Source organism: Hyaena hyaena, unplaced genomic scaffold, assembly GCF_003009895.1.
Source record: "Hyaena hyaena isolate Hyena2069 unplaced genomic scaffold, ASM300989v1 scaffold_84, whole genome shotgun sequence".
Classification (NCBI taxonomy): Eukaryota; Metazoa; Chordata; class Mammalia; order Carnivora; family Hyaenidae; genus Hyaena; species Hyaena hyaena.
In genome coordinates this window covers 352,253-365,194 of record NW_024080716.1, presented here as the reverse complement: position 1 = coordinate 365,194, position 12,942 = coordinate 352,253, and the positions used below count along the sequence as shown (strand labels likewise).

General features: G+C 45.5%; 1 protein-coding gene across 1 annotated transcript in view; it reads right to left on the bottom strand.

The window, feature by feature from the left end:
• The window catches only part of RTP4 (receptor transporter protein 4), a 35,704-nt gene extending 23,947 nt beyond the window's left edge, over window positions 1-11,757 (bottom strand). Inside the window, exon 1 of the mRNA XM_039234186.1 lies at window positions 11,665-11,757. The gene's annotated coding sequence lies outside the window, so the exon portion shown is untranslated. The remainder of the gene's footprint in view (window positions 1-11,664) is intronic.
• Between the last annotated feature and the right edge of the window lie 1,185 nt (window positions 11,758-12,942).

Here is a 12,942-nt window from a genome sequence, read left to right as displayed (position 1 = left end):
ACAGAATGCAAGATGAAAGGGAAAGTTGAACCTGGCTAGTGAGGCTGTTCATCATTTACTTGATTCATGAATTGGACCAACACTAACAAAGAATCCTTTGTGTGCTCAGACATGGGGCTCAGCACCACGGAGAGAATCCAGAGAAGAACTAGTGAAGTCTTCTGCCCTGAGATGTTATGCTAACAGGTGCCAACACACCCTGACAAAGGAGAAAATACCCCTGATGAGTAGACGTAGGAGTTTCAGTTAAGGGGGGTTAGTGGGACGGGAGAAGGTTATTTCTCACCAGGAAGATAAAGAAACATTTTCTGGCCAGTTAATATTTGAGCTCAATCTTGAAGAATGGGAAGAACACAGATGTGCAAGGGTGAAGACAAGTAAGGCCCAGAGACAGGTAAGTATGGAGATTATTCGCAGGACATCTGTCAAGTGCTTACTGTATGCCAGGAGCTGTGCAAAGCTCTTTCAACAAATTATTTAATTTCAATTAAGAAACTGAGGCACAGAGAGATTAACTTCTTTGAAGTCACCCAGCTTAGAAGTGATAAAATTGATACAGTAGCTGGTGATGGTTATAGGAAGGGCAAATATGTATATATGCCACTGATGCTAGATCATGAGGATAATGCCAAGTTAAGATCAAAGTGTCTAGCTCTGGAGGTATTCTCTCTAGATCTTACTATTGGAAAGATTCAGTAACTCTGGTAATCACTAAATTTTCCAGTCATCACAGGGGTTTGAGAAATCTTGAAAACCTAGACTTGACAGAGTGAAAATGATTAACTCCCATTACTTTACCATGAATTCAAGAGAACTCAGAGATGATTTAAGGAAAAGCTTACTGTAAGCTGGAAACATTTGACTCAGACAAAGATGAAGTCCCTTCATGAAATAGTCAACTTAGTGGAATAGAGTCCCACCACTTACTTCAGACTGAAGAAGACAGTCCTATCGTGTGGAAAATAGAATAGACTAGAACAAGAATCAACAAACCAGGGGTCAGCGAACCAAATTGAGCTTGCCACCTGTTTTTATAAATAACATCTCATTGAAACAACACCAAGCTCATCAATTTATTGCTACTCCCATGCAATAATCATGATGACAATAATGATGATGATGGTGAGTAGATGCTACAGAGACTGTGTGGTATGCAGACTCTTAACTGTCTGGCCACTTACAGAAAAAGTTTGTTGGCCTCTGAAATAGAGAAATCAGAGCATTCTAGTACATTCACATTGGAAGAAAGAACAGAGATCATGTATTCCCTTCTCCCTTCCCTACCCTCAACTCACAGATAAAGAGACTGAGCCTGGGAGAGAAAGAGATTTACCTAAAATCACAAAACCATTAAAGTAATGTTCTTTCTACCACGTAATCCTGAAAGACTAAAGTAGCTTGTCTTCTAAACAATTACTCATCACTAACTCCTGAGACTCTGGGTGCCCAGCACCATGCCTCCTCAGGGTTCTGTGGAGGACCAGAGAAGTTTGGTGGTCTGCACTGGGAGCTGTGATAGGCCTTACGTAGCGGAGCTCTACCTGAACAGCCTCTCAAGTTGGCATCTGAGGGAAAATCAAACTGCACCCAAATTTCCCTCTAAATTCCCTTGGGAAGCCTCACAACGGGACCTGACGTAATGTTGCTCATTGAGTCCAACGCCACCAGCTGCCTTTCCAGGTTGGAACTGATAACTGCTTCTTGGTGATGCTTTAGAAGAAGTAGCTTGTGGGGCGCCTGGGTGGCTTAGTCGGTTAAGCGTCCGACTTTCGCTTAGGTCATGATCTCGCGGTTCGTGGGTTCGAGCCCCACGTCGGGCTCTGTGCTGACTGCCAGCTCAGAGCCTGGAGCCTGTTTCAGTCTGTGACTCCCTCTCTCTCTGACCCTCCCCTGCTCACGCTGTCTCTCTCTCTCTCTCTCTCCTAGAAATAAATAAAAATATTAAAAGAAGAAGAAGAAGAAGAAGAAGAAGAGGAGGAGGAGGAGGAAGAAGAAGAAGAAGAAGAAGAAGAAGAAGAAGAAGAAGAAGAAGAAGAAGAAGAAGAAGAGGAAGAAGAAGAAGAAGAAGAAGAAGAGGAAGAGGTAGCTTGTGTTCTAGCCACATCATCGAGGATCTTACATCCCAAAGCAGCACTCAGGGAAGGAGATGGCAGTGAGGGACTGGCAGACTCTCGCCTGCCCCCACACTCCTCCTGGCATGGGGTCCCGTGTATCAGGTGGGAGGCTAGGTGGTGTGCGCACATTATTCGAATGACTCTTTCCTGCTCTCTTTCTCCCTCGAGCTTGCATGTTGCATGAGTGTAAGATGTGCTTCTGCTAGATATCCGAAGCCATGTGAGGCAGCGTATGGTGAAGTTCCCTGCACCTCGTAGTGATCGTCCATGTTGGGGACATCTGCAGACCATGTGTGTATGTGCCTCTAGGGAATTGGGCACAGATGTGCAGAGAAGCAAGTGGTTTTCCCAAACAGAGAAATCTCTGTGGAAACAGCAAAACTTCATGTGGATTTCATATCAGAAATTAACAGAATCTTGGAATCCGAAGGCCAGAGACTCCCAGACTGTGCTGAGAGGAGGAACTGCGCCTACAGCATCCTGGACGGATAGCCTCTTTCTGAATCCTGCAAGTGGCACCTTCACTATTTCCTGGGGCTGCCCACCCTGTGTTCACACAATGTCAGCGGCCGAATACTTATTCTGTACATTAAAAGGAACTTCTGGTTTCTAGTCCTATTTCCCCAGGCCACATAGAGTCTTTTCTCCCTTTCCTTGTGATGGTCCTTAGGGAAGACCCCTTCCTGCCCCATCTTGTGTCCCGCTGGTAACGGAGCAGCATGGATGGATGGTGCCGGCATGTGTGTGCGTGTGCACACACATCCATGTATGTTGGGATGTGCAAAGGAAGGAGGAGAGAATTACGGCAGTTCTGAATTAGTGAAGTGAGAAAACCATGTGAAAGAAGGAGTTGAAAAATAGAGCATACTGCACAGGGCATTGCATGCCACACTGAAAAGGTTGTGCTTTAGACGGAAAGTGACATAGCCCGATGGACAATTTAGAAAGATTATTCTCTCTTTATCGTATAGTAGATATTTGCCGGACCCGGGCAGGAAGCCCATTAAGAAAATACCGCAGAAGTCCAACCGAGAGCTGGCGAAGCCTGAGCAAATCAGAGCGCACAAAGATGGGGAGGCAGAGACACGGTCTGGAAACATTCAGGAGAGACCGGAAGACTTGGTGGCTGATACAGACAGTGAGGTAGAGAGAGGGATCAGGGATGATGCCAGGGGTGATGGCAGAGTCAGCAGACAGAACAACTCCAAAAGGCTGCCACTACTGGAAATTTTCATTCCGTGGCCTCGGCACCCTCCCCCAGGAGAATCTGCCGGGAGAGAAATGATACATTAACTGCGGAAGTTGGCAGGGGGCGAGGAATAAGAAACACTAATTACAGGCCAAGATAATTAACCAGCAGGTCTGGGATCAGCTGCATGTAACCTCAGCTCATCTGCTCCTGAAAATGGCCAACGGAGGATGCGAAGGGCAGACTGTGGGCGGGACGTTCTGCAAATGCTAAGGGAGCAGCTGAGCTCAGACCTTGGTGACACTTGAGTTTGATGTACTTGGCACTTGAGCTCCGGTTGCTGGAATCCTTGGGGTGCCAAATGCACTGCAGCCAGCTGTCCAGTTGTCCAAATGCCACTTAGGCCTCCAGGCCACTAATTACCAGGCTCCCCTTTGGCCTTATTGCGTCACTCCATTAGGGGCTTGTTGGCGACATGTACAGGAAATGGATTGGGGGCCATTAGACTGTCCAGGTTGAGAAGGGTCAGGTCTTGCCTCTTGGGAAAAAAGCCTGCTTTTATAATCTGACGCTGGAGAAAGATCTCAGGAGTAGGAAAGAAGATGTTCTTGTCCCAGCCCAGCCACATGGCCTTGAGCAAGTAAATTGTTTCACTTTCACACAGCTTCTGTTTGCTGATCTGATACCTGGGGCATAAATGTCCCCTGATTGTGAAGATCAGATGATATCAGAGGCCTAGTGGTATGCACTTAAGGAGCGGTTGTTCCTGCTGTTGATGTTAATTACTAACTTGAACACTTAGGTACTTTGGCCTGGGGATGAAGAAACCAGGGTTTAAATCTTATCTCTGCTAGTATTATATATGACCTTGGGCAAGTCACTTTTCTCTAGGCCTCGGTTTCTTCATCTGAAAAACTGAAGGGATTGGCCTACATCAGCGATTCTTATGTACACTAGAGTTGCCTATGGAGATTCTTAAAAATGCAGGTGCCCACCCTCCACCCCAGACATATTGAAGGTAATTCTAAGGAGCTATTAGAATCTCATAGCCACTGAGGACCACTGCGATGGACTGTCAAGCCCCACCTGCCTGCCCCCTCTGTATACCTGCTCCTTCCACACCTTGAACTACTTGATTCCCACCCTCAGGTAAGCCTGCCCACAGCCTCCCACACAGATCCCATGGGCCCAAGCTCTGGCTACAGCTATCAAGTCTGTTGGCGCTATACTGGCTTTGACCACCGCCTCTGAGCCCTGGCCAGCTGTCAAGATGTGGTGTTACCTTGTGCCCCCGAGGAAGCTGCATGGCCAGGCTTGTCTAATCTGGATCGGCAGGGCACTGTCTTGTGTCTCTCAGAGTCTGGGACCCCACCTCCGAACTCCAGGATAATCGGAGGAAACCCACTACTGGCATCATCCAAATATGCCTTGCTGTTGGACCCCTCTTGGCATGCCACGCGTCCCTGTCTGCCTTACCAAGAATGCTACTCTCATCCGAGATTCGGGTGACCTGTGTGATGTTCCCGGACTACGCGCAGTCTGCCACACAACCAAGCAGGTGGCATTTCCTACCTGCACTTCCCGCTCCATCCCCACTCCAACCGGATTCCTACTGTGTCCAGCTGCAGCCAAGGTCATTTTGACCAGTTCGGCCCCACCACATGCTTTCAGTGGTTTCGAATTCCCCTCCCACCAAGAAGGTAGAACTAAGGTGGTTGCTTTGACCTCAGGAGAAGCGCTGGACCGCAGCTGGCCAATCTGTAAAACAGGAACGACAGCATCTGCCTTGTGAGGCCATGATCTCTGACCCAAATGCTCCTCCCCACCTATTAAGTGAACTAAGTCCTGCTTGTCCTCAGGCCTTAGATCTTAGATGTCCCTTCATCAGGCAGGTTTCCCTTATCAACATTCCCCTGCATCTGTGTTATGTGCCCTGATAAACTCTACTTTTACTTTGCAGGTCTTTAAATTCATATAATTAATTGCTAATTGTCAGCTTAAAGTCTCTCTCCTCTACGAGATCATAAGGTTCCTTGCTCACCAACATTAAATCCCCCATGCCTGCCATACGGTAGACATGAGACAGGTGTCTGATGACTGATAGACGAGACACTAGATGTGCCTGGCACAGAGCAGGTATCTGGTGAATATGATTCCCTCTTCTCCACTCCTAGGGAACACGACTAAGCGAATTCCAGGATGTGAGTCCCCAGCACCAGGGAGAATCCGGGCAGAGCTGAGCGTCCTTCTGGGCTCTGTGCAGGCGGAGCCACGAGCAACCAGGAGACTGGTGAGGAGGATTTCCACATCAGCAGTTATCAACCCTGAAATTCTCGACATTCAAAAGAATTCCATCTGAGAATCTTCTCAAAAGTACCGGTGCCTGCACCCGGTCCACGGAGACTTTGTTTTAGTTCATCTGGAATATGGTCTGGGCTTTGGCATTGTTCACTAATTGCCCCTGGTGATCCCAATATCCAGCCACAGATGAGAATGACCTATCCGGTCCGACTGCATTTCAGATGTGAGGGCGAAGACCAGGCTGGAAGGAATTAGCCCAAGAACCCACAGTAGCTGCGGTGGGGCTGGCGCTAGAACTGCCCACAGCTCTTCCCACTGCACCGAGTAAACAAACCGAAACCGCCTTTATCAAACACAGAGGCGGCTTTCCTGGCACCAGACGAGGCTGGGGACAGGCAGCTGGTTTTTTCCACCCTGGAATATCTGTTATTAAAACCCAGTTTATGCAAGAAGGATATAATTAAAAGTGAATGAGTGTAATGCCTTTATTACAATGAATATTAATTAAAGGTAAACACAGCATCAATATTCATTTAGAGGAGCACGGTGGCTGAAAAGCCAACTGCTCACACCCAAGCTGTCAATCCCATCAGAAAGTAAAAAGATGACAGGACCCAGAGAGAAAGGTGTTGCTCTATTTTCCTCGGATCCTCTTGGATTAGAAGTTAGCCAAAATGCAAATCAGCTGTCGGGGGTGGGTTCCATGGCGTGCAGGTCTGTGTGGGCCCAGGTCTGCCTTGCTTGGGCCACAGCCCATAGAGTGCTTTAGGCTGGAAAGACTCTTCTTCATTGGAGGGGAGCATACCGGAAGGGCAGCTGGCCTCTTGGACCCTCCTGGGAAGGGAGAGGCCAAACAGACCAGCCCTGTGGCTCAGGGCTCCACATACTGGAAGAATGGCAAAAGCACACATTCTCCCAGGGAAAAACCCCAAGGCTACGGCAAGTCCCCAGATCTGACAAACCAGACGCAGATACGGAGGCTTTTGAAAATGCAGATTGCCAGGTCTTGTCTTCCTCTCACTGAATCAAAACGTTCATGGACCGAAGCCTGGGAATAAGCATTTTAAGGCACTCTCCTGTTAAGCCTGATTTTTTACCAAGCTCCAGATTTTTCCTTTTTGGCTTGACCTTTTTAGGATCTTGAAATTATTTCTCTCATTGATTCTTTCATTCATCTGGTAAGTATTTATTGTCACATAAGTATCACATTAGGCATTGTGATAGTCGCGGGTGAAGACAGAGATCAGTACTGTTTTCTAGTTCCTTGTGGTCTACCAAGGGAAACCGACACGTGAGAAATGTACTTGTAACACACAGCGATGACTTCCATTGTAGTATTGGAGCATGGAGGCAGGTGAACTCACTTCTGACTGCGGCCTCCAAGAGTGCTTCACAGAGAAGGTTAGAGGAGAGGCTGTGTGGGTAGCATATTCTCCCAGCAGTAAAGGCATGGAGCCTTGGAGGCATGACTGGAAAATGGATTTAACCAGAAGGCAGAGAAAGTGGTGTTCCATGAGGCTGATGAGTGCTAGATTGATGAGTGCATGGATGCCACGCAAAGGCATTTGGATTTCACCATGTCAAAGAGGAAAAGATATGCAGGAGACCAACATACACTCTGGTGGTTATACTGAGAATGCATTCAAAGACTACAGACTTGGAGAGCCTGGCTGGCTCAGTCAATAGAGTATGCAGTTTTTGATCTGAGGGTTGTGAGTTCAAGCCCCAAGCTGGTCACAGACACTACTTAAAATGAAAAGAGAAAGAAGGAAAGAAAGAAGGAAAGAAAGAAGAACGAAGACTGCAGGCTTAAATGCCTCCTCATAATATTGGACTTGGGATCAAACAAGCATTTGGAAGATGTTAAAAATATTTTTTTTAATTAATTAATTAATTTTTTTAGAGAGTTAAGTGAGTTTTCTTTTTTTTTTCTAATAGTTTATTGTCAAATTAGTTTCCACATAACACCCAGTGCTCATCCCCACAAGTGTCCTCCTCCATGCCCCTCCCCCCTCCCCCCTACATCCATCAGTCCTCAATTTTTGTCAGCATTCAAGAGTCTCTCATGGTTTGCCTCCCTCCCTCTCCCCCACCATTTCCCCCCTTCTTCTCCCCCTTGTTCCTCCGTCAAGTTCCTCCTAATCCTCCTATACGTGCAAACATATGGTATTTGTCCTTCTCTGCCTGACTTATTTCGCTCAGCATAACACCCTCAAGGTCCATCCATGTTGCTACACATGGCCAGATGTCATTGTTTCTCATTGCCATGTAGTATTGCATGGTATAGATAAACCACAGGAAGATGTTAAAAATAAATGACAAAAAGGAGGTTGACATGTACATCGGGGCCAAGATAGTCAATTGAGAGGAAACAAACAAACAAACAGTGTCTTCCTAGATAAGCTGAGTATGTCCTGAATAGGCAGAGAGGAGAGGAGACAATATTTCAGGCTTGGCAAGGCTGGGCATTAGGACCAGCAGCAGAGCTCAGCAAGAGCATTAACCATTATTCTAAGTCAAGAAACTATGGCTGTGGGCAGCTGCCTAATGAACCTAATGAGAAGGGGGTCAAGTTTGGCTATAACAGTGCAGACAGAGCAACAATGTGGGTGCTAGCTCTGATGACCAGGAGGGAATGAGCCCTGTACTCAGATGGGTCCCCTGTGATACATTTTAAAAGGAAATAAACACATCTTCTTCTTTCTGAACTGGCTTTATAGAATCAGATTTGCTCAGCTGTGGCAGGACCCATAGCCCACATCCATGTTGACTCCTATGGCACAGAGGTGAATAAGATGAATGTCCGAGGGTGCAAGGACTTCACCCCTGTCACTTGGCCATCTAGTTCCACATGAAGTGAGACTTTTTCCTTTTTGCAAACTCAGCTGCATGCTGGAATTACCTGGGGAATTTTACAAACTCAGAGATGCCTGAGTCCCACCCTAGAGGTACTGACCTTATTAGCCCATCCTATTGTAAACTTGCGAGCCACCACTCCATCCTGACTTTTAAACAATCAGCCCGTAGGTGTTAAAGGGAAATTAAAGAGTTATTCAGTGAGTGGGATGTTAGCTAAGACTGCTATTTCCATTCTGATGGCAGAGCCTTTTTTTCCCCCTTTGATATGTAGCTTCCTGATCTTCCTTTCAAACTCTGAACACAATTCACACTTAGGGCTGCAGTCCAAACAATACAATCAATCTATTTTTCTATAGCCTAAAATTGAGCTGTATCTATATCTTTTCCTATTTATAACAAAAATGTTAACCTCCTCTTCCCCCAGATTATACATAGGGATCATTATAGATTTGAAATCTAGCATAATATTAATTTCTTAATAGTCAACAATGACTGATTTTATTTTTAAATTGTCTTTGTTTTTTTACTCAAGAATGTTTCTGTCTGCAATAATTGTCTCTTGTGTTCTTTTTTCCTTTTGCTAGACTAGAGCTTTCAGAAATGCTTGTAGTAAGACTTGCTGTACAGACTTTGTATGTCTACAATGCTTTTAGTTTGACCTTACATTTTAATGATCATTCGGGTCATTATAGAATTTCAGGCTCAAGATCATTTTCTTTCTTAACATGAAATATTATTCCATTATTTCTTGCAGCCATTCTTGGCAATCAAAAGCTTGCTGGTGATCGGATTCCTTTTCCTTTGTAGATAAATCTGTTTTCTTTCTGAAAGCTTTTAGATTATGTTTGGCTTTTGTTCCTTCTCATTTCCCCAACTTTCACTAAGACGTATTTAGGGCTGATTTTTCTCCCCACTCTACCCAGAAGCCTCATGTGCTCTTTCAATCTACACATGTATCTTTCTCTGGTGCTAGGATGTTTTCTTCAGTGAAATCTCTGATTTTCTCTCATTCATTTTGTCCAGTCTCTCCATCTTGAACTTATATCACGGAGATAGTGGACTTCTCACTCTTTCCTCCAAGGAATCGGAACTTCAGCTCCATGTTTTATCTGTTGATGCTTCTGCTCTAAAAGCTGAGGGAATTGCTCAGTGTTAACTCACAGCTCACTCTGTGCTCTGTGACCTCATTTGTTAACTTTTCCTTTTCAACAAGCATTTTCCTTTCCTTCCTCTAATTGATACTTTAAAAAAATGTTTACGTTGATTCAGCTTTTAGAGACAGAGTGTGGGGGGTGGGGGACAGAGAGAGGGAGACACAGAATCTGAAGCAGGCTCCAGGCTCTGAGGTGTCAGCACAGAGCCCTACGCAGGGCTCAAAATCACAGTCACAAGATCATGACCTGAGGCAAAGTTGGACGTTTAACCAACTGAACCACCCAGGCGCCCCTCTAATTGGTACTTTTCCAGAACATTCCATGCTTGTTTCATAACTGTGACTGTTAGTTACATTTTCTCCATTTTTATTTATTCTATTTTCTCTCTCCTAGGGTGCTAATTCTTCTGTTTGTTGGTTTTTCTCATTCCTTTCTTCTATCATGTTTGTTTCCCTTAAATCGTCAGCAATTCTTGGTAATCTTCTCAATTTCTGTTAGAGACTGCTGTTAAGGCCGCCTAAGTGCTTTTTCCTTACCCAAATCTGACTCTAGCCCTGTGATGTGCCTCAAGCAATGAGTCATGCCTGCGGCCACTTGTGGACATGCGGGCTGCCAGCTACTCCTAGATGTTACAGTGACTACCCTGCCTTGCGGCTCTACCACCAGAAGCACTACCCATTTTCAGGGCACTCACCCATGCCAAGCAGCTGAAGGAAGGAGAAGATGGACACCACTAGCACTGGGTCTTGAGAACATCTAGACCTGGGGAAGTATATTCCTGATGCTCACATGAAGAGCAAATAGGCCTCTCTGAACTTTATTAGCACTGGGGTCAGAGACAGATGATGAGGAATATAAAGACCAAGCCAGGACTGAAATCACAGTCAGAAGGACCTTCAGAACTTCACTATATTGCTTCTCCTGGCTCTGGGGATGTGTCTCATCTTTCTTTATATCTGTATCTGTACCAAATATATAGAGACATCCACATATTTATATAGATATATGCTCTCTCTATGTATACACAAGCATCTAAGATACATACTTAAAGATAAAGATGTATGTAAAGTGGGAGCACTCGAGACTGACTAAGAAAAAGTAATACATTCTGTTCACAGAATGCATTACTCTCACCAAAAGCCATACACTTATTTTCTCTGTTTCTAATCTTTCTTTTTTTTTCTTGAAGAAAAAAATTTTAAGTTTATTTATTTCTCTTGAGAGAGAGAGAGAGAGAGAGTGCACGTGGGGGAGGGTCATAGAGAAAGGGAGAGAGAATCCAAGCATATTCCGCATGATCGGTGCGGAGCCCGATGTGGGGCTCAGACTCACAAACCGCGGGACCATGACCTGAGCCAAGTCAGACATTTAACTCACTGAACCACCCAGCCACCCCTCTAATCGTTCTTTAAAATCATATTTTGAGGGGCACCTGGGTAGCTTAGCTGGTTGAGCATTCAACTCCTGATTTTGGCTCAGATCATGATCCACTCAGTGTGGGGCCTGCTTAAGATGGTCTCTCTCTCTCTCTCTCTCTCTCTCTCTCTCTCTCTCTCTCGGCGCACCTGGGTGGCTCAGTCGGTTAAGCATCCGACTTCGGCTCAGGTCATGATCTTAGGGCTGGTGGGTTCGAGCGCACATCGGGCTCTGTGCTGACAGCTCAGAGCCTGAGGCCTGTTTCAGACTCTGTGTCCTGTGTCTCCTTCTCTTTCTGCCCCTCCCCCACTCAAGCTCTCTCTGTCTCAAAAATAAATAAACATTTTTTAAAAAAAGATGTTCTCTCTCTCTCTCTCTTTCTCTCTCTCTCTCTGTCTCTCCCTCTGCCCTCTCCCCCTCTAAAATTTTTTTAAAATAACAAAATCATATTTTTAGTTGGAATGGATCTCAGAAGCCATTTACTTCAATTCCTTCATTTTCACTTTTTAAAAGGTTAACTAATACATTAACATTTTAAAGTTAGTTAAGACATTCTCGTTGTAGAAACTATGGACAGTACAGAAAACACAAAATCGTATAAAGAAAAATAATTCATTCATAAAACAATTACCCTTAGCAATATCAGCTCCGTAATTTGTGAACTGTGGCCCAGGGAGGAGAAGTGGAAGGTCAACCATCCATCAGTCAGCCAGTCATTGGCCAGGCCTCGTCCACACCAGCCCTCTGTGCTTCCTCTGAACCAGAAAGGCTTTGGTTTTGTTTGCTGGTTAGAGGAACCTGAGACTGACCACGAGCCTGGGTGGAGTTACCATATCATTCAAGAAGCTCATGGGGCGCCTGGGTGGCTTAGTCAGTTAAGCGTCCGACTTTCGCTTAGGTCATGATCTCGCAGTTCGTGGGTTCGAGCCCCGCGTCGGGCTCTGTGCTGACTGCCAGCTCAGAGCTTGGAGCCTGCTTCAGAGTCTGTGACTCCCTCTCTCTCTCTGACCCTCCCCTGCTCACTCTCTCTCTCTCTCTCCCCCCTAGAAATAAATAAAACATTAAAAAAAAGATTAAAAAAAAAAAAAGAAGCTCAGACAACCCCTAGTTCTGCCTGCTGATGCTCTCCTTCCTGCCCATTGTCACATTGGTCACAGCAATGTCCACCTCTTGAATTCCAAACGAGGCTGAGCCTCATTCCCTTATCTTGAAGACAGGAATAACAGTGACTCCCATAGTAGGGTAGTTGCAGACACGAAGACTGAATGAATATAAAAGTATTTTGGAAACAATGAAACACTATATATATAGACTTTAAAGAGGAAAAGAAGTGAGGGTAGGACGTTAGTAGGGAAACATATATCTGTCCTAAATAAAAGAGATATCTCTGTCAGAATAAAAAAGAAAGCTCCTTCTCCGAAGAGGAGGAAACCACTGGAGTCTTAGCAGGTCGTGTTACAGGAATCAGGAACTCCTTGCTTATGGTTACGAATGGTTATGAGCTGAGTCAGTGGAAGGAACAGTCCCCCACACTGATCTGATGCCTCCTCCTCTCTCCCGCCTCTTTCTTCCCACCTTTCTGGTCAAACCTCTAAGAACATGGGGACCGTGCCACACAGCTGGGTTTGGATTCTGATTCTGCCACCGATGGAGTCCAAAAAAGTACTTCACTTCTCTATGCATCACTTTCCTCATCTGTAAAATTGGCTTAATCACAGTATCTCTCTTCCCTCTTACCCAGTTTTACTTCCACAGTCTAGCATTCCAAGTTCCTTCCTTACTCTCCACTCGCTTCTCCTCCCCCCTTGCCTCCTCTGCAGAAATGTGCTTTGTAAAACCGCAGCCTTAGTCAATCACAACCCTCCCCACACTCTCTGCTGCCCCCGTGCGGCTGAGGGGAGCTTGAGAA